This window comes from Chlorocebus sabaeus, chromosome 22, assembly GCF_047675955.1.
Source record: "Chlorocebus sabaeus isolate Y175 chromosome 22, mChlSab1.0.hap1, whole genome shotgun sequence".
NCBI lineage: Eukaryota > Metazoa > Chordata > Mammalia > Primates > Cercopithecidae > Chlorocebus > Chlorocebus sabaeus.
In genome coordinates, this window is record NC_132925.1 from 57,851,821 (window position 1) to 57,875,479 (window position 23,659).

The 23,659-nt window shown below is 38.4% G+C and overlaps 1 long non-coding RNA gene and 1 pseudogene across 1 annotated transcript in view; one reads left to right on the forward strand and one right to left on the reverse strand.

Moving 5' to 3' along the window:
• The window catches only part of LOC119625867 (uncharacterized), a 178,941-nt gene that overhangs the window by 81,789 nt on the left and 73,493 nt on the right, over positions 1-23,659 (forward strand). The gene's annotated exons all lie outside the window — the stretch shown is intronic.
• Positions 19,845-22,505, reverse strand: LOC103227953 (dipeptidyl peptidase 3 pseudogene; annotated as a pseudogene).

Below are 23,659 nucleotides of genomic sequence, written 5' to 3' on the forward strand. Positions count from 1 at the left end.
TTTTTTCCCCTTGCCCATCTATAACCTCCCACTCCAACAGTGAGAAATCTGGCACCGTTCAGCATCTATTTAAACACTTGTTCAACCCTATATACAAGTACAGTGGTTCCAGAAGTGTTAGACTGTGCTTTTGTAGGAAGTAATTTTACCAATTAGAGTGCAGTGCTTATGCACACTTCCTGTTGCCTTCAGTGTCAGTGTACTCAATTCCAAAAAACTTAGATTAGCACCTTGTTTCTCTGCCTCCTTCAGTAGGGTTATGCATACTTTTGTAATACAGTTAGATTCCCTAGTCACAGTCTACATTCCATCTTGCAACCCTCTGACCTCCTTAATTGATTTTTCAAATTTACATACATTAAAGTTCAGCATTTGAGCTGTAAATTATGTGGGTTTTGACAAGTGCTTAGTATCAAGTATACACCACTAAAATGTAGCAGTGGTGCTTTCTGGAAGCTTACCATGATATTCTAGTGTTCATCTAGCATTAGGAACCACTAGACTTTTCTGCCAAGTTCAGGTTCAGATGTGTCCAGCTTTAGTTTTTGTGTGAGCAGGATCGAGAAGACTGGTGTGTTTCTTACTGAGTAAGTTTCTTACTGAGTTTCTTACTGGCTAAGTTAGTTAACCTTTTTGCCCAGGTAATGTACCCTCACATGGAGCCTCACAATACCTGCCTCAAGAGTTGTTACAGGAATTAAATTGATTGATAAAGATAAAGCACAGTTTAAGTGTTGAGAAACAGTAGGTATTTAGTTAATGTTAGCCATCATTTTATTTGATGTCCTCATAGTTTCTTAACATGACTCGCAAAGGAAAAATTCAAAAAGCAAGGGCAAGAAAGCAGACAGAAACAGAGAGAGAGAGAGACAGAGAGAGAGAGAGAGATCTTTTCCTTTTGCTTTCTGACTTTCATGCATTCTAGATTAGACATTTACTAGGTTGCTTCCCCATAGTATCATTTGTGGTTATATAACAGTCCTAATGTCCAGTCTGCCCTCACAATAATTAAGTTAGAATTTCTGATGGTGGTGGTGGGGTAGAGAAAATAGCTTCAGTAGTTTTTAAAAGATCCCCAGGTGATTTCAATGATGTCATAGTTTGGGCTGCTTAAACAAATATATCACAAACTGGGTGGCTTAAACATTTATTTCTCACCATTATAGAGGCTGGGAAGTCTCAGATCAAGTTGCTGGCAGAGCTGGTAGCTGGTGAGGGGAGATTCTTGGTTTGTTTTCTTGTTCTATCTTCACCTGGCTGAGAGGAGAGAAAGAGGAAGTGAGCTCTCTCTCTCTTTATGAGGGCACTAATCGCATTCATGAGGGCTTTACTCATGACCCAAACTCCTCCCTAAGGACCCACATTCAAATACCATCATAGTGGGGATTAGACATCAACATATGAATTTGAGGAGGACATAAACTTCCATTCTATAGCAAACGTGAAGCCAAGTTTGAGAACCACTGAACAGAGCAGACAAGTTGTACCTTTACTACAGTTTCTCCAGATTCTCTGACTCATGGCTTTGAAAAAGACTCCAGAATATGACCAGATAGAGCAGCTTGGTTGAATGTGCACATGAAGCTTAGAAAAAGAGTATCATAGCTGTGATGGGTAATTTTCGTTGTGTTTCCAAATCCAATTCTCAGCACTGTATTTCATTTGATTAGTTCAATACAGTCAAGGTGAGGGCAACTTAAATGTGTTTATCTCCCTCAGGTCTTCCTGATCAAATTTCTGGCTCGCTCTCTCTTTCTTCATTGTTTCCTATTCCAGATAGTGACTTTCCCCACTCTTGATGGCATGTGTTTATGCCTTAATGATTGGAGGTATAGCATTTCATTTGCACCTGGTCATTTCACCCTGTTTCATGGTGAGCAGGTATATAAAAACCTACCCCCGAAGACTGAGAGGCAGCTGAGAGACCAAAGAAAGAAGCTGACAAATCGAGTTTCTCAGAAAGAAAATATTCAAGAGGGGCTTACAAATCAAAGGAATGTCTTGGGTGGACTAGAGATTGTAGATCTCAGCTCCAGACCTCCAGAAAATTTTCATTTCTGTAGAAGTTTTTAGGGTAAAACCTATAAAACTGGTCACGTCTCAGGCTTTCTTGTTACTGAGGAACTCAGATAAGCAGCATCTTTCTGAGGGGTGATTTATGCTGTAGGCATTGTTTTAAGACCCTGCTGAAGAACAGCTTGATATGCAGAAGTGAAATGTCTGTCGTCATCATGGTTTCTTTTCAAAACAGCGTCACTCTTGCCATGCCACAGGCTGCTTTCCTGCACACCTGTCTGGGGATGATACGAATATATTTCTTTCCCTCTGCTTTTCTTTCCTTCCGTTTCTTCCTCTCCCTTCCTCAGCATTTCCCAAACTATGTTCAAATAATTTAGTTTAACGTGAGATGTTAAAAGACATATTGAAAAAGAGGGCTACCATAATCAAATACCCTTTAGAAAATACTGTATCCTCTGTCATCGGCAGCACATATTAGCATGTTAAAGACAAGGTGATGTTTGTCAGTGACGTAAGTTGATTTACATTAAATTGTCCATACACATTTTTTGAGGAATATTTTTGGAGGTGGTGAGAGAAAGATGAATATTTAATACAAAAAGTTTTAGTCCATGCTGCTGCAGAGTAAGAAATACTTACTTATATAAAATACATAAGTTTACTACTTTCTTCTACCTGATGTAGTTTGATGTCATTTAAAACGTGAAGCTCCTTACACTCAAAATCCTATTCCAAACTGTTTCATAGACTTAGAATCACATTAAAATTTGACAATCATAGTTTTAAATATTCATGTATTCATATTCAAGCCTGGCATGGTGGCTCATGCCTGTAATCCTGGCAATTTGGGAGACCAAAGTGGGCAGATCACTTGACCCCAGGAGTTTGAGACCAGCCTGGGTAACCTAGTAGAGACCTCATCTCTACTAAAATTCAAAAGACTTAGCTGTGTATGATGGCTCATGCCTGGAGTCCCAGCTACTTGGGGGACTGATGCAGGAGAATCACTTGAGCCCGGGAGGTCAAGGGTGCAGTAAGCCATAATCATGCCTTTGCACTCTGGCCTGGGCAATAGAGTAAGACCCTATCTCTCTCTCTCTCTCTCTCTCTCTCTCTCTCTCTATATATATATATATATATATATATACACACACACACACACACACACACATATATATAATATTCAAAATTCAGTAACTACCTACCACTTTTCAGGCACTTGTATGTATTGATTCATCTTATTGATTCTTTACATCAACCATGTAAGATATTATTCTCTTATAAGGAGAGGACAAAAAAGACAAAGAAATGGAATTATTTGTCTAAAGCAGGATTCTTCACCTTGACGCTGTTGATATTTTGGGGCAGATAAGTCTTTGTTGTTGAGGAGCCATCATGTGCACTGTAGGATGTTTAGCTGCATCCCTGGCCTCTACCATCACATGACAGTAGTGACCCTCTTTCCCCCCACAAGCTGTGACAATAAAAAGACCTCTACACATTGTTAAATGTTCTCTGTGAAGCAAAAGTACCCCATCAGTTGAGAACCATTGGTCTAAACCCATGCAACAAGTAAAATGCCAAATTCAGTGCTTTTAGTTTTCTTTCTAGATATTTATCTACTTCTCAAAGGCAATGCCTTTATGGTTCAAGACCCATCACGCATAATCACTTGCCATGCCCCTTCTAAAATGCCATTATCTTTATGACATGATGCAGTATCCCCTACTGGTTAGCCCAGCCAGTGCAAATGACCTTAGACTGAGTTCCATTCTCATATAAAAACTTGATGTGGGCTAGAGGAACAAATGAGAGCCACAGGCTCTTGTCTTGAAAATGTGTGGTAGGGTGTAAACTGGAATGTCCAAATGAATCCTTGTGGCTGCTAAAACAGATGGTAGGTCTGTAATTTTGTCTCTGGATATAGAGCAGGACACTATTATTGGAGCTCCACAATACGGTAACCTCCTAGAGTATATGCCATTTTGCAATCTGGCATCTAGTTTCTTTATCATTATTAAATCCTTTGCACACAATGATGATTATTAGATTTTTCTTTGTCTTTTTGGCATTTGGTTTTTCTCTTCTAAATGTTAACCAGATTTCCGTTTCAGAAATTCTTTTTTTTTTCCCTATCAGTTATGGGATTTCTCCTAGACTTATAATCTCATTTCAGGTCAATCTCCCTAATTTCTTCATCACCTACATTGTCTTCATTTACCTTTTTAAAGTCTTCTATCTCTTTAGCCCCTTGGGAACTTAATACTTGTCTCTGGTGTTTCTTCCCATTCTCCTTTACACACAAGGGATCAGTAGATAATTTTTTGTTTTCTAGACATAGGTGCTTCTTCTGTCAATAAATTTCCTCCTTCCTGCTTTTGAGGAATCTGAATGTCCAACTACTATCTCCCCTCATCAGATAAAACCCATCTTTAACATTTGTATCTATAGGTAGAGAGACTGAAAGAGAGAGAGAGAGAGTGAAAGAGAGAGAGAGAGAGATAATTTTTTCTTAAAATAAAAAATAAATTCTCGGCTGATATTTCCTTCCAGGTAGTTTTCCTAGATAATGGTAGAACAGTCCTGTTCAATCTCTTCTGACACTGAATTTCAGAAGACACCAAAGGCAGGGCCAAAATCTCTGAGTTGACTATGATGTGTTTTGCCCCAAGGCTGAGTTGTGCCAAGTCTAGGAAATGAAAAGTAAAGACGTGCCTTTCAGTTCTGCTGCTCTCAGTACCTTTCCAGAAGGGCCAGAAGTGCTCTGCAGCCCTGGAGCCAAATTGCCTAAGGATGAAAGATTCCCACTTGGCATAACAGGGAGGCTTGCTCTTTTTCAACCTCTTTGCACAAGTTCACAGGGACTGGAGATTCTTTCCTTTTAATCTAAAGGAAAAGACCCTCAAAATAGAAAAGGGCATCAATAGTTAACTCCCAGCTAGACAGAAGAAGGTCATCTTTTATCAAATATTATTTGAGAAGTTTAGAGTGTTTCTCCACACTCCATAATCACTTTAAAAAATCTCCCTCAGCTACCTCTACTTATCTTCTTAAAGACTGATTTCTTCTTTTAAACACGCATTTGGTCTAAAAAATTCACTGCTGGAGTGAAGATATATCTTACTGGTACCATCTTTGAACAACCACAATATTTCAGAGTAGTGTTTTCTAAAACTTTATTATAAAATGTAGTTATTTTAGTAAAAAGGAATATGGTCATTCTTAAACTGCTAAAAATGCACCTTCACACTTCTCTCTTCGAGACCCGCTCCGTAAGAATTGCCACGTGAACCTCTCCATCCCTACGGATCTATGTATTTTTAAAAATCCTCTGAGGCCTTGAAATATATCACCAGATTTAAGATTCACTATTTGGAAGATTCTACGCCTGGAAACAAAACTCTGGAATAGAGAACGGAGCTCCAGTACTATAGGGCCAGAGGAGAAGATCCAGCAATTTACTGATTTCAGCATTTGCCTTGCAATGTGCCTGGTACATTATTAGACAGCTAATTAATAATATCTGCTGGATGAAGAAATAATAGCACTAACACAATATGACCAAGAGTAACAGGAGTACCTCTTATTTATTTAGGTTAAAGAATAGGAGAAGACTTTTATATATTATACTATTTTATGTCATTCCTACAAGGCTTTTTTTCCCCAAGAAAACAATATTACTGACATTCATTTTATAGTGTATAAATTAAGGCTCAAAAAGGTATTACTTGACTATGAGTGGACCTGACCCAAGCCTGTCTTATCTCCAAAATGTGTGCTCTTGCCTAGTATACTATACTGCTTCTCTGTCACTCCCTGCCTGTCTCCCTTCCACAGATATTTATTGACTGCTTTGTATGTGTTAAGAATTCTTCTAGGTGCTGGGGATATACAATTAAAAGGGGGCAAATAGCCTGTCTTATGAAACTTAAATTCTTATATGAACAGGCAGAAAATATCAATTAAACATTATATATGTATATATAAAATATCCATTATACATCATACGTATATATGTATTATATTATTAATGTGTAATAAAATACCTGCTATACTATATATATGTATATAATGTATAATGGGTATTTTCTGTCTATATATAATATAATATATATTTTATTATACTATATATAATGTATAATGGGTATTTTATTACACATATTTTTTATATTAATTATATTATATTAATATATAAATATATAATAAAATACTCAATTATATATCATAATTATATTATATATAATTAATCATATAATTATGCATCTATCTATATATGATATAATTGTATATATTATATATATCCCCATTATTATATTATATATTATATATAATACTGTATTTTATATATAATATAATGAGATTATACATGTAATTGTAATTATATGTAATTAAGTATATATTATATATTATAGATAGATATATTAGATAAGGTGCTAAGAAGTAATAATCACTGTGGAAACTATGGAATAAAAGTGGAGCTGGTAAGTGGAATGAAGAATGAGTGAGCAGACGTCAGGTTTACAAACGAACTGGCCAACACAGGCCTAATACAGATAGTGGCACCCAAACAAGAACTTGACGAGTGAGAGGGAGAAAGTTATTCAGGAGTGTTCATAAGAAGCCAGGTTACCTAGAGACAATCCTGTGTTTAACGTTTCATTTTATTGGCCTAAATTTCCATTACAAGTAAGACTATGTCCTAGAATTAAAAAATTGTACAACTGAATCAGACATTTATCTGAAAATTTATCTCATTCAGGCTCTTAGCCAAGGCAAACATTCATCCCATACCATGTTCCTCATCTCCTTCTCCTGCTTTATTTGCCCCATGGTACATACTATTTGATGTATATTTTACTTATTTATTTTCTTTCTGTATCATTAGAATACACATACAAAGAGGGCAAGACTTTCTGTCCATTTTGTTCACACATATAAAATACTCAGAAGATAGCCTGACATAGAGTGGACCTCAATAAATATTGTGTAAATGAATCTTATACAAAGCAGTCAACAGCTTCATATGTTGCTTGAACATTTCCCATGAGGGTGTGTTCCCTGTCTCAAAAGGCATGCCATTCCACTGATGCCCTACTTAAAAAAAAAAAGAAAAGAAAAGAAAAGCTTTTCTTGTATGACTTCAAGGAGTAAGAAGTGATGTGGCCAAGCCAGTAAGAAATGCATCTGTAACTCTACATGTGCATGTGCTACCTAATTTATCAATGAAGGATTTCTTTCATCATGGTACACATTCCTCATTGTCCCTGTTTTGCTAAGTAGAAACCTTAAGCAATCACTCAGGAGACTAAACACCAAAGCGATTAAGAGTTAAAGCATATGTTCTCTGAGAGTAAGATCTGGGATGTGCATTCTAGGTTAATGAAACTCAAACTGAAGACTGAAAAGATGACTGAGCAAACTTTCCATTTTCCCAATGTTAGAAATAAACCTTGACATCTCATTGGCTTAATAAAATGAACATTTCCTTCTGGTCACATAAATGTAGTTTTAGAACAGATGGTCTCCTTTCATTTTGTAGCTCTGAAACATCTTTCTCATCTGTAAAATAATGGGGTTGATGATTTGGGTATCTTTTGGCTTCTTCCCCAGCATCCATTTTCCCACTTCTTTTAGCATTGTGAATTTCCATTTGCAGAGAAACCATATGGTCTGGGTAGTATTGGTTGTACTGCCCAATAAAAGAATGGACTCTGTGTGGCTAAAGTTAATCAGTGCATGCCATCTTCTCATGATGGGAGCCATAAAGACTTCAAAAATGAGGCACATACTATAAACAAAAGAGTAGACTAAGGGAAAGTGATGCTGGCTTTCATGAGTTTTTTGAACCACTAGATCAAGCCTCACCTGAAGGATGACATATATTTGAACTATTACTTTACAGAGATAATCAATTTCTTTTCTGCTTAAGCAAGTTTGAGCAATGTTTTCTGTTGCTTATAGCAGAAAGAATTCTGATACAGATGATAGAATTGATATGACTTCTGAAGTTCCTTTCAGCCCTAAAGCATTGAGCCTCCATTTTTGTCTTCTGATTGAGGATTATTTGGAATTAAATACAAAATAAATTCAGAAGGGCTGTCAGAGACAGATCAAGAGTACTCCAGAGAGATATGGCCAAGGTGAAGAAACCTTGGCAGAAAGCCTCTCTTAAGGCATATTCATCCGAGGAGAACTGATTTATGTTAGGCTCACGTCTGCAGTATTTTACAACTGCAATGGCCAGTAAATAAAAGGAAATTGTTTCTGTCAGCTTACCACCTCTCTTATCATGAGTGGAAGAAGTTGAAGCGCTCCATCTTCTAAAAATTATATAAAGGTCAAGTAGAACTCCCATTATATCTTCCACCTGGAGGAAAATGATTTTGCATTTTCAAAGTGTAATGTGGCATCATGTTATGATCTCTAGATTCAGTAATGCCTAGGTTTTTAATAAATTCAAAAATACACTAAGGCTGTACTTCACAATGATGTTTGCATTTCAAATGCAAAGATTAAAATGTATATTTATTTGATTGAGTTGTATCATACAACTGGTGGGTAGTAGGCACCTGTCTTTCTGTGTTCTTGGCTATTAATAACACTAGAGCACAAAACTTCAGAAAACTCTGTCAAAAATATAAGTGTATGTATGAGTGTGTGTTTGTGTGTGTGCATACACTAGGGATATTTCTTTTTCTCATTTAGATGCAGACTTTTAATTTTTTTTATTAGAAGGAAGATCATAGCTAGCTGTCAGCTCTCTTCAAAGCTGATCATTAGCTAGCTGCCTGCATTTAATTTATATTTTTTGAATTGAATAAAATCGGATTCTGGTTAATAACTTACTTCTTTTAGTTCACAAAGAATTACTGAAAACCTTGAAAAGGTAACACATGGGATAGTGCAATGTATTACTGTTGCATGTGGTGCTTCAGAATAATTCTGAAGCCTGTTTTCAATTTCTCATTCATTCACTTACTAGCTGTATGACTGAAAACAAGCCATTTCTTTCCTCTGTGTCACATGTATTCTATTTCTAAAGTAGGGATGATAATAATAACAGTAGAAAGGGTTATTTTGAGGACAAAATTTATGTTAATATGTATAAATATTTTGATCAGAAACTGGTACAAGTACTGCTATTTTGGTTCCTGATACCACATTTCCATTTGTGGTAGGTTTTTATGAATTTAGTTCAGTTAGATAAAATACAATTGTGAAAAAAAAAATTAAGTGAAGACTCATACAGTAGTATGTAGAAATGAAAAAAAAAATTCATATGCTGTATTGTCCCAAAAGGAAATAACAAAGAATGAAGGGTAGGCAGAATTTGAAGAGCAAATATTAAATATGGCCATTTGTGTATCTTCTTTAGATCAATATTTTCTAGCCAGGTGTGGTGGCTCATGCCTGTAATCCCAACACTCTGGGAGGCTGAGTCAAGTGGATCACCTGAGGTCAGGAGTTTGAGATAAATATCTGTTCATATTGTTTTAATGGGATTATTTGTTTTTCTTTTTTTTCTTGCTGATTTGTTTGAGTTACTTGTAGATCCTAGATATTAATCTTTTGTCAGAAGTAGAGTTTGCAAATCTTTTCCCCATCCTGTAGGTTACCTGTATACTCTGTTGATTATTTCTTTTGCTGTACAGAAGCTTTTTGGCTTACACAGGTCCCATTCATTTGTTTTTGTTTATGTTTCATTTGCTTTGGGGGTCTTATTCATAAATTCTTTGCCTAGGCCAATGGCCAAAAGAGTTTTTCCTAAGTTTTCTTCTAGAATTTCTATGGTTTAGGGCCTTGGACCTAAATCTTAATCTATCTTGAGTTAATTTTTGTATATAGTGAGAGATGAGATACCACTTTAACTGACCCAGAATGGCCATTATTAAAAAGTCAAAACACAGTAGATGTTAGTTCAGATGTGAAAAGGGAGTGCTTATATGCTGCTAGTAGGCATGTAAATTAGTACAACCTCTTTGGAAAACAGTATGGAGATTTCTCAAAGAACTAAAAGTAGATCTACCATTCAATTCAGCAATACCACTACCGGGTATTTACCCAAAGGAAAAGAACTCATTATATCAAAAAGACATCAGCAAACATATGTTTATCACAGCATAATTCACAATTGCGAAGATATAGAATCAACCTAAGCGCCCATCAACTGATGAGTAGATAAAGAAAATGTGGTATATACCTATACCGTGAAACTCTACCCAGCCATATAAAAAGAATGAAATAACATCTTTTGCAGCAACTTGAATGGAACTGGAAGCCATTACTCTGAGTGAAGTAATTCAGGAACAAAAACCCAAATACCAAGTGTTCTCACTTATAAGTGGGAGCTAATCTATGGGTACGCAGAGGCATATGGAGTGGTAAAAATGGACATTGCAGACTCAGAAATTGAGAGGGGGAAGAGGGAGGAAGAATAAAAAATTACCTATTGGTTACAAAGTATGCTATTTGGGTGTCAGGTACACTAAAAGCCCAGACTTTACCACCATACAATTCATCCATAAACTTCACCACTGTATGATTCATCTATGAACTTCACCACCGTATGATTCATCCATGAACTTCACAACCGTACAATTCATCCATGAACTTCACCGCCATATAATTCACCCATATAACCCCAAATCACTTGTACTCCTAAAGCTATTGAAATAAAAATAAATAAGTAAATAAGTAAATAAATAAATAAATAATACTTGGGAAGAAAAGAATAATGTGAATTTGAAGAAATATATGCATTCTATGATTCAGGATGTACAACAAATTCCAAGCACACACACACACAAAACAAAGGTAATTCAAATCTAGGCACCTTACAGAGAAACTTCAGAATACTTATAGTGGATCTTAAAGGGAATCAGAAGAATTAGAGATGAATTTCAAAAGCAAGAAAATTAAAAACATCTCAGGCTACATCACACTTCTACCCCAAATACTTTCTAAATCTGCAAACCCATTTGATGTGCCAGTCATTTTCTTCAATGAAGAGGCAGATTAAGAAGACAGTTCAGACATAAAACATCAGGATTTGGTGGCTCATTACCTGGACAGAGAAAGAAGAGAACAAAGATGACTGGAAGCTTTTGAACCAAGGCACTCAAGAGACTACACTCTAAGACAAGAGAAGACAGCATGGGGTTGGCAAGGTTATGAGGTTTTACATGAACTAATGAGTTTGAGGAAACCTGTAAGAATCCAGAGTAAAAGTGTCTTACAAAGAAGAAGTTTGAGCCTGAAGCTAAGTAGAGAAGTCAAAACTTCAGAAAAGATTTTGTAGTTATGAAGACAGAGTTGGTAAGTCAAGCTGCAAGGTGAGTGGAAGTGCTAAGACAGCCGGCAGATAAAAAAGGGACCAAGAAGAAAACATTAGGAAAAGCCTAAGATACACAGAAACAAACCATTAGACACACAGAAGGAAACTACAACTAAATAATTACAAGAAACAGGCAAGCCCAATGTCATATAAGCCTGAAGAATAAAGAGGTTTTAAAAATACCTTTATTCTGTAGTTATATTCAGTTAGGCTGTAAGAAAGAGAAAATTCAAATTTAAATAGATTAAATCATAAGGCATTTTTTAGAAAATTCAGAGAGTTCAGCTGTGTAAGTGACTATTTAGATGGCTTGAAATTGGCAAAGATTCAAAGTTCTGCAACATTTCTGCTGTGCCACCTTCAGTATGTGAGATTGTGGCTTTTAGATGCCTCAGTTCCACGTGTAACATACAAACATGGCAATGCTCAGTGAAAAATAAAATGTTTTACTTTTGTGGCTTTTTTTCTTTGCAGAAAACCTTTCCCAGACACAATGCCCTCACTGCCGACGTTCAATCTGTTTCACAGCTCATTGTTCAAGGCATAGTCAGATATTTATTCCCAAACCAATCAATGATAAGCAAAATGAATTTTACCTGTGATTCACTTAAATTAATGAAGATCCATCATCTTTCATGGGCATGTGCTGTAGCAGAACTGACTAAATTGGGACCATGATTAAAAGTTGCCTGGCAGCAAAGGAAGGTTTTAGGTAGAGAACAAGAACATCTGATAGAATGGGCAGTAGGATGAAATGACAAACAGCCGTCAAATACGTTGGAAAATAGCAAGAAGCTGTTGGACTTGCTCTTAGATGTAATTTTGGTTCCTTTCCTATCCCAAGCACTGCTGCACGTCTGGAATACAAAGAAGAGAAAGGCACAGCTCCTGCCATTGAGTTGTAGTGGTTTGGAGAGTGTATTACACTAAAATCTTAGTGCTGAAGACCAAATAGAAGTCTAAACTGCTTATTTTATCAAGATGATTGCACCACAACAAATTTCCAAAGGAAAAAGTGTCCTCAAAGATAGTACAAAACTCTTTTTGAGAACATTATCTTACCCAATTAACCAATCCTTTATGAATCTTTCCTTCTAGTCCTAAAATATTTAGAGAATTTATCTAGATATCTTTGATTTGGAAGAAAGTAAAATCACAAGAAAATTTATCATTGATCATATTCCTTTCTACGTATAGTATGTGTACACAGTGACATTCTACTGAAGGAACTATACCTGCAATGTCTATAAAGTTTATTTCAATTCAACAACTTGTCTTAATGACACTGGGTCTAATATATGGTAAGTTGGGGAGAGTAATACATTTTTTGCAAGTAGATTTATAAGAAAGAAAAAAGAATATAACATAAACAACTATAGAATATAAAAAAGAATATAATTTAAAGAACTATGCTTTTTTTTCTCAAGTACTTTTAGATGTATATCTGAATCCACAGGTATAGACTATTCCAACGCTAAAATTAAAAAAAATCGAAATTCAACACTAGAGATGTTTTGTGTTGTTTATATTTATTTAGCCTCATACAATTCTCATTGTTTGGTCATTAGACCAGTAAACACTTTGTTGACAAAGTTAATTTTTAATATATATTTATTAATTTTATATTATTATTTTATTTCCTTTTTCTGATGATCTTATTTTATTTCTCTTTCAAGTTTTGTTTTAGTTTCACTGGGTACATGTGCAGGTTTGTTCCATGGGTAGATTGTGTGTCACTGGGGTTTGGTGTATGAATTATTTCATCACCCAGGTAGTGAGCACAGTGCTTTATAGGTAGTTTTCTTGAAACTCACCCTCTTCCCACCTTCTCTTCTCAAGTTGGGCATGGTGTCAAATTTCCCACATTTGTGTGCGTGTGCACTCAATCTTTAGCTCCTATTTATAAGTGAGAACATGTCGTATTTGGTTTTCTGTTCTTGCATTGATTCACTTAGGATAATGGCTTTCAGCTACATTCATGTTGTTGCAAAGCACATTATTTTATTTTGTTATGGCTGTGTAGTATTCCTTGATGTATATACACTACATTTTCTTTAACCAGTCGACCGCTGATGGTTATCTAGGTAGATTCACTGTCTTTGATATTGTGAATAGTGCTGCGATGAGCATACGCATATATGTGTCTTTTTGGTAAAATGATTTATATTCCTTTGGGTATATACACAGTAATGAGTCAAATAATAGTTCTGTTTTAAGTTCTTTGAGAAATCTCTACACTGCTTTCCACAGTGGCTGAATTAATGTACATTCCCTCTAGCAGTGTATAAGCATTTCCTTTTCTCTACAACCTTGCCAACATCTTTAGTTTTCGTTTTTTTGACTTCTTAGTAATAGCCATTCTGACTGGTGTGAGATGGTATCTCATTGTGGTTTTGCTTTGCATTTCTCTAATGATTAGTGATGCTCAAATGATTTTTTCCTATGTTCATCATTTTGGCCACATGCATGTCTTCATGTCTTCTTCTTCTTTTTTTTTTTTTTTTTTGAGATGGAGTCTTGCTCTGTTGCCCATGCTGCAGTGCAATGGCGTGAACTTACCCCACTGCAACTTCTGCCTCCCGGGTGCAAGTGATTCTCCTGCCTCAGCCTCCTGAGTAGCTGGGATTATAGGTGCGCACCACCATGCCTGGCTGCCCGGCTAATTTTTGTATTTTTAGTAGAGATGGGATTTCACCATGTTGACCAGGCTGGTCTTGAACTCCTAACTTCATGATCCACCTACCTCGGCCTCCCAAAGTACTGGGATTACAGGCATGAGTCACCACATCTGACACGTCTTCTTTTGAAACGTGTCTGTTCCTGTCCTTGGTCCATTTTTCAATGAGGTTGTTTGTTTTTTTGCTTGTTAAGTTACTTATAGATTCTGGATATTACACCTTGGTCAGATACAGTTTGTGAATATTTTCTTCCATTCTGTAGATGATCTGTTTACACTGTTGATAGTTTCTATTGTTGTACAGGAATTCTTTAGTTTAATTAAGTCTCACTTGTCTTTTTCATTTTTGTTGCACTTGCTCTTTGAGCCTTCATCATGTAATCTTTGTCAAGGCCTCTATCCAGAATGGTATTTTCTAGTTTTCTTTGAGGATTTTTATAGTTTCAAGTCTTTCATTTAAGTCTTTAATCAATCTTGAGATGATTTTTGTATATGGTAAAAGAAAGGGGTTCTGTTTCATTCTTCTGCATGGTTAGCCAGTTATCCCAGCACCATTTATTGAATAGGGAATCCTTTTCCCATTGCCTATTACTGTCGACTTTGTTGAAGATCAGATGGTCGCAGGCGTACAGCTTTATTTTTGGGTTCTCTAACCTGTTCCATTGGTCTGTGTTTCTGTGTTGTACCAGTATCATGTAGTTTTGGTTATGATAGCCTTGTAGTATACTTTAAAGTTGGACAATTGATGTCTCTGGCTTTGCTCTTTTGCCTTAGGATTACTTTGGCTATTCGGGCTCTTTATTGGTCTATTAACTTTAGAATAGTTTACTCTAATTATATAAAAAATAATTTTGGTAGACTGATATAAATAGCATTGAATCTGTAAATTGCTTTGGGCAGTATGGCCATTTTAACAATATTGATTCTTCCTACATGAGCGTGGAGTGTTTTGCCATTTGTTTGTGTTGTCTTTGATTTCTATCAGCAGTGTTTTGTAATTCTCATTGTGGAGATCTTTCACCTCCCTGGTAAGCTGTATTCCTAGGTATTTTATTCTTTTTGTGGCTATTGTGAATGCTATTATGTTCTTGATTTGGCTGTCAGCTTGGATGTTACTGCTGTATAGAAATGCTGCTGATATTTTAATGTTAATTTTGTATCCTAAAACTTCTCTGAAATTGTTTATCAATTCGAGCAGCCTTTGGGTAGAGATTGTGGGGATTTCTAGGCATAGAATTATGTTGTCTATAAAGAGAGATAGTTTGACTTTCTCTCTTCCCATTTGGATGCCTTTTGTTCCTTTCTCTTGCCTGATTGCTTTAGCCAGGACTTCCAGTACTATGTTGAACAGGAATGGTAAGCATGAGCATCGTTGTCGTGTTCTGGTTCTCAAGGGGAATGCTTCTAGCTTTTGCTTATTCAGTCTGATGTTGGCTGTGGGTTTGTCACAGATGGCTCTTGTTATTTTGAGGTATGTTCCTCCTATGCCTAGTTGTTGAGGGTTTTTAACATAAAGGGATGTTGAATTTTGTCAAAAGCCTTTCTGCATCTATTCAGATGATCATTTGGTTTTCGTTTTCAGTTTTACTTATGCGATGAATCACATTTATTGATTTGCATATGTTGAACCAACCTTGGATCTCAGGAATAAAGCCTATTTGATTGTGGTGGATTAGCTTTTGGGTGTGTTGCTGGATTTGGTTTGCTATTATTTTGTTGAGAATTTTTGCATCTATGTTCATCAAGGATATTGGCCTGAAGTTTTCTTTATTATTATGTACGTGCCTGGTTTTGGTATCAGAATGATGCTGGCCTCATAGAGTGAGTTAGGGAGAAGTCTCTTGATTTGCTGAAACAATTTAAGTAGGATTGCTACCAGCTCTTTTTTGTATGTCTGATAGAATTTGGTTGTGTATCGATCTGGTACAGGGCTTTTTCTGGTTGGCAGGTGTTTTTCTTTACTACTGATTCAATTTTGAAACTTGTTATTAGTCAGTTCAAGATTTTAATTTCTTCCTTATTTAATCTTGGGAGATTGTATTTTTCCAAGAATTTATGCAGTTCTTGTAGGTTTTCTTGTTTGTGTGCATGGAGGTATTTGTAGTAGTCTCGAGGTTTTTGTTTTTGTTTTTGTTTTTGTTTTGTATTTCTGTGGGGTTGATGGTAATGTCATCTTTGTTATTTCTGATTGTATCTATTTGGATCTTCTTCTTCTTTTTTTTTTTTAAATTAACCTAGCTACTGGTCTATCAATCTTCGTTATTGTTTTGAAGAACAAACTTTTGTTTTTATTTGTCCTTTTTATGGCTATTGTCTCTCAATGTAATTCAGTTCAGCTCAGATTTTCGTTATTTCTTTTCTTCTGCTACCTTTGGGATTAGTTTGTTCTTTCTAGTTCCTCTAGGTGTGATAAGTTCTTAATTTGAGATCTTTCTTCTTGACGTAGGTTTTTAGTGCAATAAACTTTCCTCTTAATACTGCTTTAGCTGTGTCCCAGAGATTCTGGTATGTTGTACCTTTGTTTTCATTAGTTTCAAAGAATCTTTTTTATTCTTGCCTTAATTTTATTTTTTACCCAAAAGTCATTCAGGAGCAGAAGAAAATTGTTTCATTTTCTTGTAAATGTACAGTTTAGAGAGATCTTCTTCATATTGATTTCAATTTTTATTGCACTGTGGTCTGACAGTGTGATTAATGCTTTCAGTTGTTTTGAATTTGTTGAGAATAGCTTTATAGTTGAGCACGTGCTCCATCTTAGAGTATGTGCTATGTGTAGATGAAAATAATGTATATTGTATTGTTCTTGGGTGGAGTATTCTGTAGCTGTCTGTTAGATCCCTTTGGTCAAGTATTGTGTTTTTGTCCCAAATATCTTTGTTAGTTTTCTGCCTTATCTCTCTAAAACTGTCAGTGGGATGTTGATGTCTCCCACCATTACTGTATGATTACGTATGTTTCTTCATAGGTCTCTAAGAACTTGTTTTGTGAATTTGTTTGCTCCAATGTTGGGCGCATATATATTTATGATAGTTCAGTCTTTTTGTATAATTGAACCCTTTATCATTATATTATGTTCTTCTTTGTTCTTTTTGATCACTATTGGTTTAAAGTATTTTTTTTAATCTAAAATAAGAACACCAACCCTTGCTCTTTTTTGTTTTCTGGTTACTTGATAGATCTTTCTCCATCCCCTTACTTTGAGCCTATGGGTGTGCTTGATAGATCTTTCTATGGGTGTGGTTGCATGTGAGACTGGTCTCTTGAAGACAGCATACAGTTATGTCTTGCTTCTTTATCCAACTTGTTGCTCTTTGTTTTTTGAGGGGCATTTAGCTCATTTACATTCAAGATCAATATTGATATGTGAGAATTTGATTGTCATTGTGTTGTTAGCTGGTTGTTATGTAGACTTGACTGTATAGTTGCTTTATAGTGTCAGTGGGCTATGTACTTACATGTTGTTTTGTGGTGGCAGGTATCAATTTTTCATTTTCACATTTAGTACTCCATTAAGTGCCTCTTATAAGGCAGGTCTGATAGTAACAAATTCCTTTAGCATTTGCTTGTCTGAAAAGGATTTTATTCCTCCTTAACTTATGAAGCTTAGTTTGGCCTGATATGAAATTCTTGGTTAGAATTTCTGTTCTTTATGGACACTTACTATAGGGCCCCAATCTCTTCTGCCTTATAAGGTTTCTGGTAAAAGGTCTGCTGTTAGCCTGATGGGTTTCCCTTTGTAAGTGACCTGTCCCTTCTCTCTAGCTGCCTTTAAGAGGTTTTCTTTTGCACTGACCTTGGAAAATCTGATGTCTATGTTTCTTAGTAATGGTCATGTTGTATAATATCTCACAGGGGTTCTCTAATTTTCTGGATTTACTGTCAACCTCTCTAGCAAGGTTAAGGAAATTTTCATGGACAATATCCTCAAATATATTTTCCATGTTTCTTGCTATCTGTCTTTTTCAAGAATGCCAATGAATCATAAGTTTGTTCTCTTTATATAATCCCATATTTCTTGGAGGTTTTGTCAATTTTGAAATTTTTTTTTAGTATTTGTTTACCTGCATTGATTCAAAGGAGTGGTCTTTGAGCTCTGAGATTCTTTCCTCACCTTTGTCTATTCTGTTATTAATGCTTCCAATTGTGTTATAAAATTCATGTAGTAAATTTTTCTTTTACAAAATTTCAGTATGATTCTTTCTTAAAATTGCTATGTTATCTTTCTACTCATGGATCATTTTACTGTTTTCCTAGAATTAGGTTTTAACTTTCTTCTGCATCTCATTGAGTTTTCTTGCTATCCTTATTCTGAATAGTTTGTCTGTCATTTCAGTCATTTCAGTCTTGTTAAGAATCATTACTGGGGAGCTAGTGTGATCATTTGGAGGTAAGAAGACACTTTTACTTTTACAGTTGTCAGAATTCTTTTGCTGTGTTTTTTCTCATCTGCGTTAGCTGATGTTCCTTTAATTTTTGAAGTTGTTCTCCTTTGGATGGTGCTTTTTGCCTTTACAGTTTTTGAAACCTTTGAGGGTTTGACTGTGGCAAAAGTTGGGTTTAGTTGGTTTAGTTCATTTCTGGGTGCTTTCATGGGCCAGGGCTCAGCTCAGCATTCCTGGACTTCATAGTCTAAACTTGGAGGTTTGGGACCAGGTTCACAGGTTTGTTCTCTGGCCCCTTCAGGTCAAGTTCCTGCTGCGCTGGGGTGATTGAGGTGTCCTCAGTCCACTACTAACAACATTTTGGTGGGGATTGCCAGTCAAAGTGCTCCAGTGAGGTGATGGGGAGCTGCAGGAGAGTGTGCTGTAGTGTAGAGGCCATGGGTGAGCATGCACTGGCAGGGTAGTGCACAGAGGTCATAGGCAAGTGCATAGTAGTAGAATAGCTATGGGAGTGTGTATCCTGACGAGAGTAGAATTTCAAGGAAACTGCAGAAGTTTTAACGTAATGCCATTTCCTGACTTCTACGTCATGCCAGTATCCTTTCTACAGATCTCCCAGTACTTGCAGGTTATAGGGTGACAGAGGTGGTGATGGAGCCACATTGAGATTTCCAGAGCTAACGAGACAGAGTAGTAGAGATGGGACCCTGATTTTAATGGATTGAGACAACAGCTTAATTTTAAAAATTATCTCAGTTACATCAAATCATTTAGTACAGAGAATGGTCTATTTTTTCCTAAAAACTTAGTGCTCTATTTACTTCCTTGTTAATTGTAAATTTTCCAACACACTAGCATTGTCATCCAAATTTGACAACATTTATAAGTGTTCCATAGATAAAATATTAGGCAAGTGAAAGATAATATGATGTTCTATTAAAAAATGTAATAAAAAAAATCCTGACCTGAACATCTATAAATAATTCTTTTTCCTCTTTTGCTGGATGAGTATTTAAAAAGCCAGTGAAAATCTCATTAGTGGAGATTTTACCCAGACACTTCTCTAATGGTTCATTTAAGTAATTATAAATTACTGTGGACATAGAATCATAATCAACTTATCAAGGCATAAGGGAGCTAAAGGTCAGGTGTATGCAAATGGAAAAGTTATTTTGACCTTGGTTCTTGAGACTGGATAGTGTTGATGAGATGGAAAGTTTGAGTATTGTTATATACAAGTTCCTTTGAGTAGGTTCTAGAGTGGCAGCTGTCTTATTATTCTCCCATCACCAAAATTCATGGATATACAGTAACTGGCTTAAAGTGTATGTAACATTAGTCATAACTAAATAAATTAAAAAAAAAAAAATCCAGAAGCCCAGTGCCGAAAACCCATTAATTCAGACTAAATATCATCATGGGACTTGTTACATTTTTTTTTTTTTTTTTTTTTGGTTGTCTCTAATATTTATTTGTCTGGTTATAAAATTAATATGTGAGGAGCACTGGATTAGGTGAGAACATTTTGAACCCTAGCTGTCACATGCCACCTGTGGAATCTAGACCAGTGACTTCTCAGAACTGCCATTTCCTCATCTGGTAGACAGGGTGGTGAGCCCTGTCTTGCTCACTCCAGGTATGGCAGTGCAGATGAAATGAGATCACAGAGGGGAAGCACTTGGCAAGCTGGAAAGTGCTGACAAATGGAAGGGGTTAGTGTCACCACCCTCAGCTGAGGTAGTACCAAGGTCCAAGATCCTGCCCCTCCCCCTCCCCTAGCCCCTAAAAACACACACGAACGGAGGGCCACTTGCAGCCTTGGTTTCTTGGAGTTAGGGGAGAGGCCACACATCTTCCTCAAGCCTGGCCAGATGGGGCCTCACTGGGGCCCTTCCAGAATCGGGCATCAGCTGTGGCCAGTTGTGTGAGGATCTCCTCCAACTCGGGTCCATCCTCTGGAAAACGCTCGGAGAAGGATCGGATGAGGCCAGCAGCCGAGGCCTCGTATTCCAGAAGCTGCACGTCTGAGTCTTCAAGGCGAGTGTTGGGCTGAACGATGAGCTTCCGAGATTCCTTACGCAGCAGCACCGTGTCCCTGAGGGTGAGGAAGCACTCCGGGGGCGTATCAGTGACTGCCGCATACCCCTCGTACAGGGCCCGCCCTCCAGCCACATCCCCTGTGGACTTCAGCACCTGAAGCCTCCGCAGGAAGCGCTCTAGAGCAGGCTTGCCCACAGACCGGATCTTGCTGCGGTTGAGGCGGACCCGGGCATCTGGGCGCCCATCAGAGCCTGTGGTGGGAGTGATGGTAACGAGTCCCTCGCCAGCCTCCAGCAAGACTCTCAGGATCACAAACCGGGCCTGCATATGGGCCTGTCGCCAGTTGGAGGCCTCAGGTGTGTAGAACTCCAGAGCGAGCAGCCCGGCCCGAACCATGTTGAGCCAGTTCACGTAGATCACGTCCTCTGCATCAGCCCCCTCAAAGCCAAAGATCTCCAGCACTTCTGGGTGGAGACAGAGGTAGAGGCCCACGCTCTCAGCCCGGCACTCTTCGTAGCTGGAGGCGATGGTGCTGAACTTGCTGTCCCAGGTCACCCCGCTCCGATACCAGCTCTGAATCTGCTCGCCCGTCTCTGGGTTGATCACTGTCTCCTGGTCAAAGTTGAATGCTCCTTTTTCATCCTGTACGAAGAGCTTGCCGCTGCCATGGCCCAGCAGCTCGTGCAGGCCCACCTGCACATCGAAGGAGGGCCCCTTCCAGAGGATGTACAGATCCTTGTCATCCTCCTCCAGAAAGGTGAGCTTCTCCCGCTGCGTGGCGTAGGCCACAGCCAGCACATTCCCCAGCGACACGTTCTTAAAGCCTTCCGTCTGCCTCAGGTCGTCGTAGTTGGGGATGTTGATACCAGCAGGGATGCCGGAGCCAGCAAAGGTGAGAACATCCAGGGAGGTGAAGTCGGGGGTGAGGAACTTGTCCTTCTCAAAGGCTGGGGGCCAGGGCAGCTCCTTCAGCAGCTGCTCTGCACTCGCCACTAGCCGCTCAAACTTGGCACTCATGGCCTTGTTCACCACAGCTATGAAACCTTCAAATTCTCCTCGGGAACCAAAGGGGTCACGGTAGCTCTCGATGAACCCGATGTAACTCTCCACGATGGGGCCTTTGTCCTGGATCCAGAAGCGGGAGCCCCTCTTGTGGGCCTCGATGGAGCCCTGGGTGAAGCTCTCTATATACTGGGCCAGCATCTGCCCCTGGTGGCCATTGGCTGCATACACCTTGGCTTTCTCCAGCTGCTCCACCACCTTCTGGAGGATGGGCGCATAGTCCCCTCGGGTCACCTGGAAAGGGCTTCCCCGGAATTCATAGCTCTTCAGCTTGGAAGTCATCTCAGAGTCCAGGGAAGGCTCTGAGCCAAGCACAGAAGCCAGCCGCACCTCGTAGTGGGGCTTCCCTTCTCCATCAACCTCTTTGAAGAGCCGGGTGTTATAGGCACTGAGGTTCTGTGAGTCCAGAAAGTCCTGGGCCAATTTGGCATCTTCCATGGTACAATTCCCAGAGAAATAGGTGGTGATTCCCTCCTTCCCCAGTCCGAGGTGTCGAAGCCTTGGCTCCAGAGAGAACATAAGCTCCCCACAGGTCTGCCAGAGGCCCCTGACTTCTTCGGGGTGCTGCTGAGCGGCCTCACTCCCTAGGATCACCTGTTCCAGCTTTTCCTTGGGCAAGTTGGGAACAAACTTGGTGTCACCAAAGGACTTGTAGTTGCCCATGTTGGAGTAAACACCCGCGGCATAGACCAGGAACGCCTGATACTCCTCCTCGGTAAGGCCCTCAGCCAGGGCATGTTGGCGCAGCTGGTCGGGGTCCTGCGCGCGGAAGAGGCGGCTGAGCAGAGCATAGATATAAGGGGCCTCGGGGGAGGTCTGAAGCAGCACAGCCAGGCCTCCATACCAGGCAGCACGGGACAGGTGGTGGGCATAGAGGCGCTCTGTGGGTGACAGCAGGCGGAAGGCCTCACGGCAGTCCGGGCTAGACACGCCGATGTCATTGGGCAGGATGTACTGGGTGTCCGCCATGGGCCCTGCTGCAGCAGCTGCTCCGTTCGCAAACTCACTTGGGACTTGTTACATTTTAATTGTGGTGAAAACTACACAATGATTCCCAATAGTGAAGTGAGGTAGAGGAACAGTACTTGCATGGAGTTCAGGCTCCTGCATAATTGCCTTACCAGGTCATATAAGCTTACATGTAATTGGCAAGGTGTAGAGGGAATAAAGTTAGTTAGCTTGCATATTTTTCCAGTGTTGAGAACTTACCAAGTGAAAGGTACCATGCAAATAAAACAGTCAATGCAAATGGGTGCTAACATAGCAGAGAAAAATAGGTATACAGGTAATTATCACATAGGTAAACAATGATACTGCTTAAGAGAGCCAAGTGGTAGATTGTGTTGCTGGCTCCTAAAATTCATCTGTTCCTGAATCCACAGCCTTTCTTCATCTTAGGGCCATGTGGCTTTCGGCTCTTAACTTTGTACCTCACAACCTGCTTTGGCCAGAGGCAGCAACGACAGTATGGCAGTTCTGAGAACAGGCTTTAGAAGGTCTCGTAAGTTTCTACCTGCTCTTTTGTGCCTCAGTCATCATTATAAGAAGTACATGCTATTAATAGATTAGTCCTCAGGGTGTGGGGGTAGAGTAGCAAAGCCATTATCAGCTAACCTATAGACCTGCAGTAGGAAGATGAGAGTTATTTAGACCAGCTGACACCCCGACAACCTGGACGCACATAAACAGTAATAAATTATTGTATCAAATTATTATTGGAAAGGTTTGTTATGCAGCATTATTTTAACAAAACCTAATCAATAGAAGGCACAAAAATACACAGGAATTTAATAGTTACTTAAATCTAAGGAAGTTGTTATAGGTGGCTTTGCTTTTAATGATGGGCAGAGAGAACTTAACCAGTTAAAAAATGGGGAAAATGGGTATATTCGCAGAGAAGGGTGTGAGAAGAATATATGGAAATTAAAGATTTATACCTTTGTAACTACAGGAAGCAATCTGGAAATAACATTCGGGCATAATTCTCTGGCTCACAGATGTTGTGGCAACTTCCTTGTTCAAGTTCATAAAATAGGCACGATGAAGAAGAGAATTAAAAGGGAAATTAGGTAACTTTTCTATCTCCTTTCTCCCTCCATGATGACCAGAATGGTGATTTTACCATTCAGTATCATTTCAAAGGTA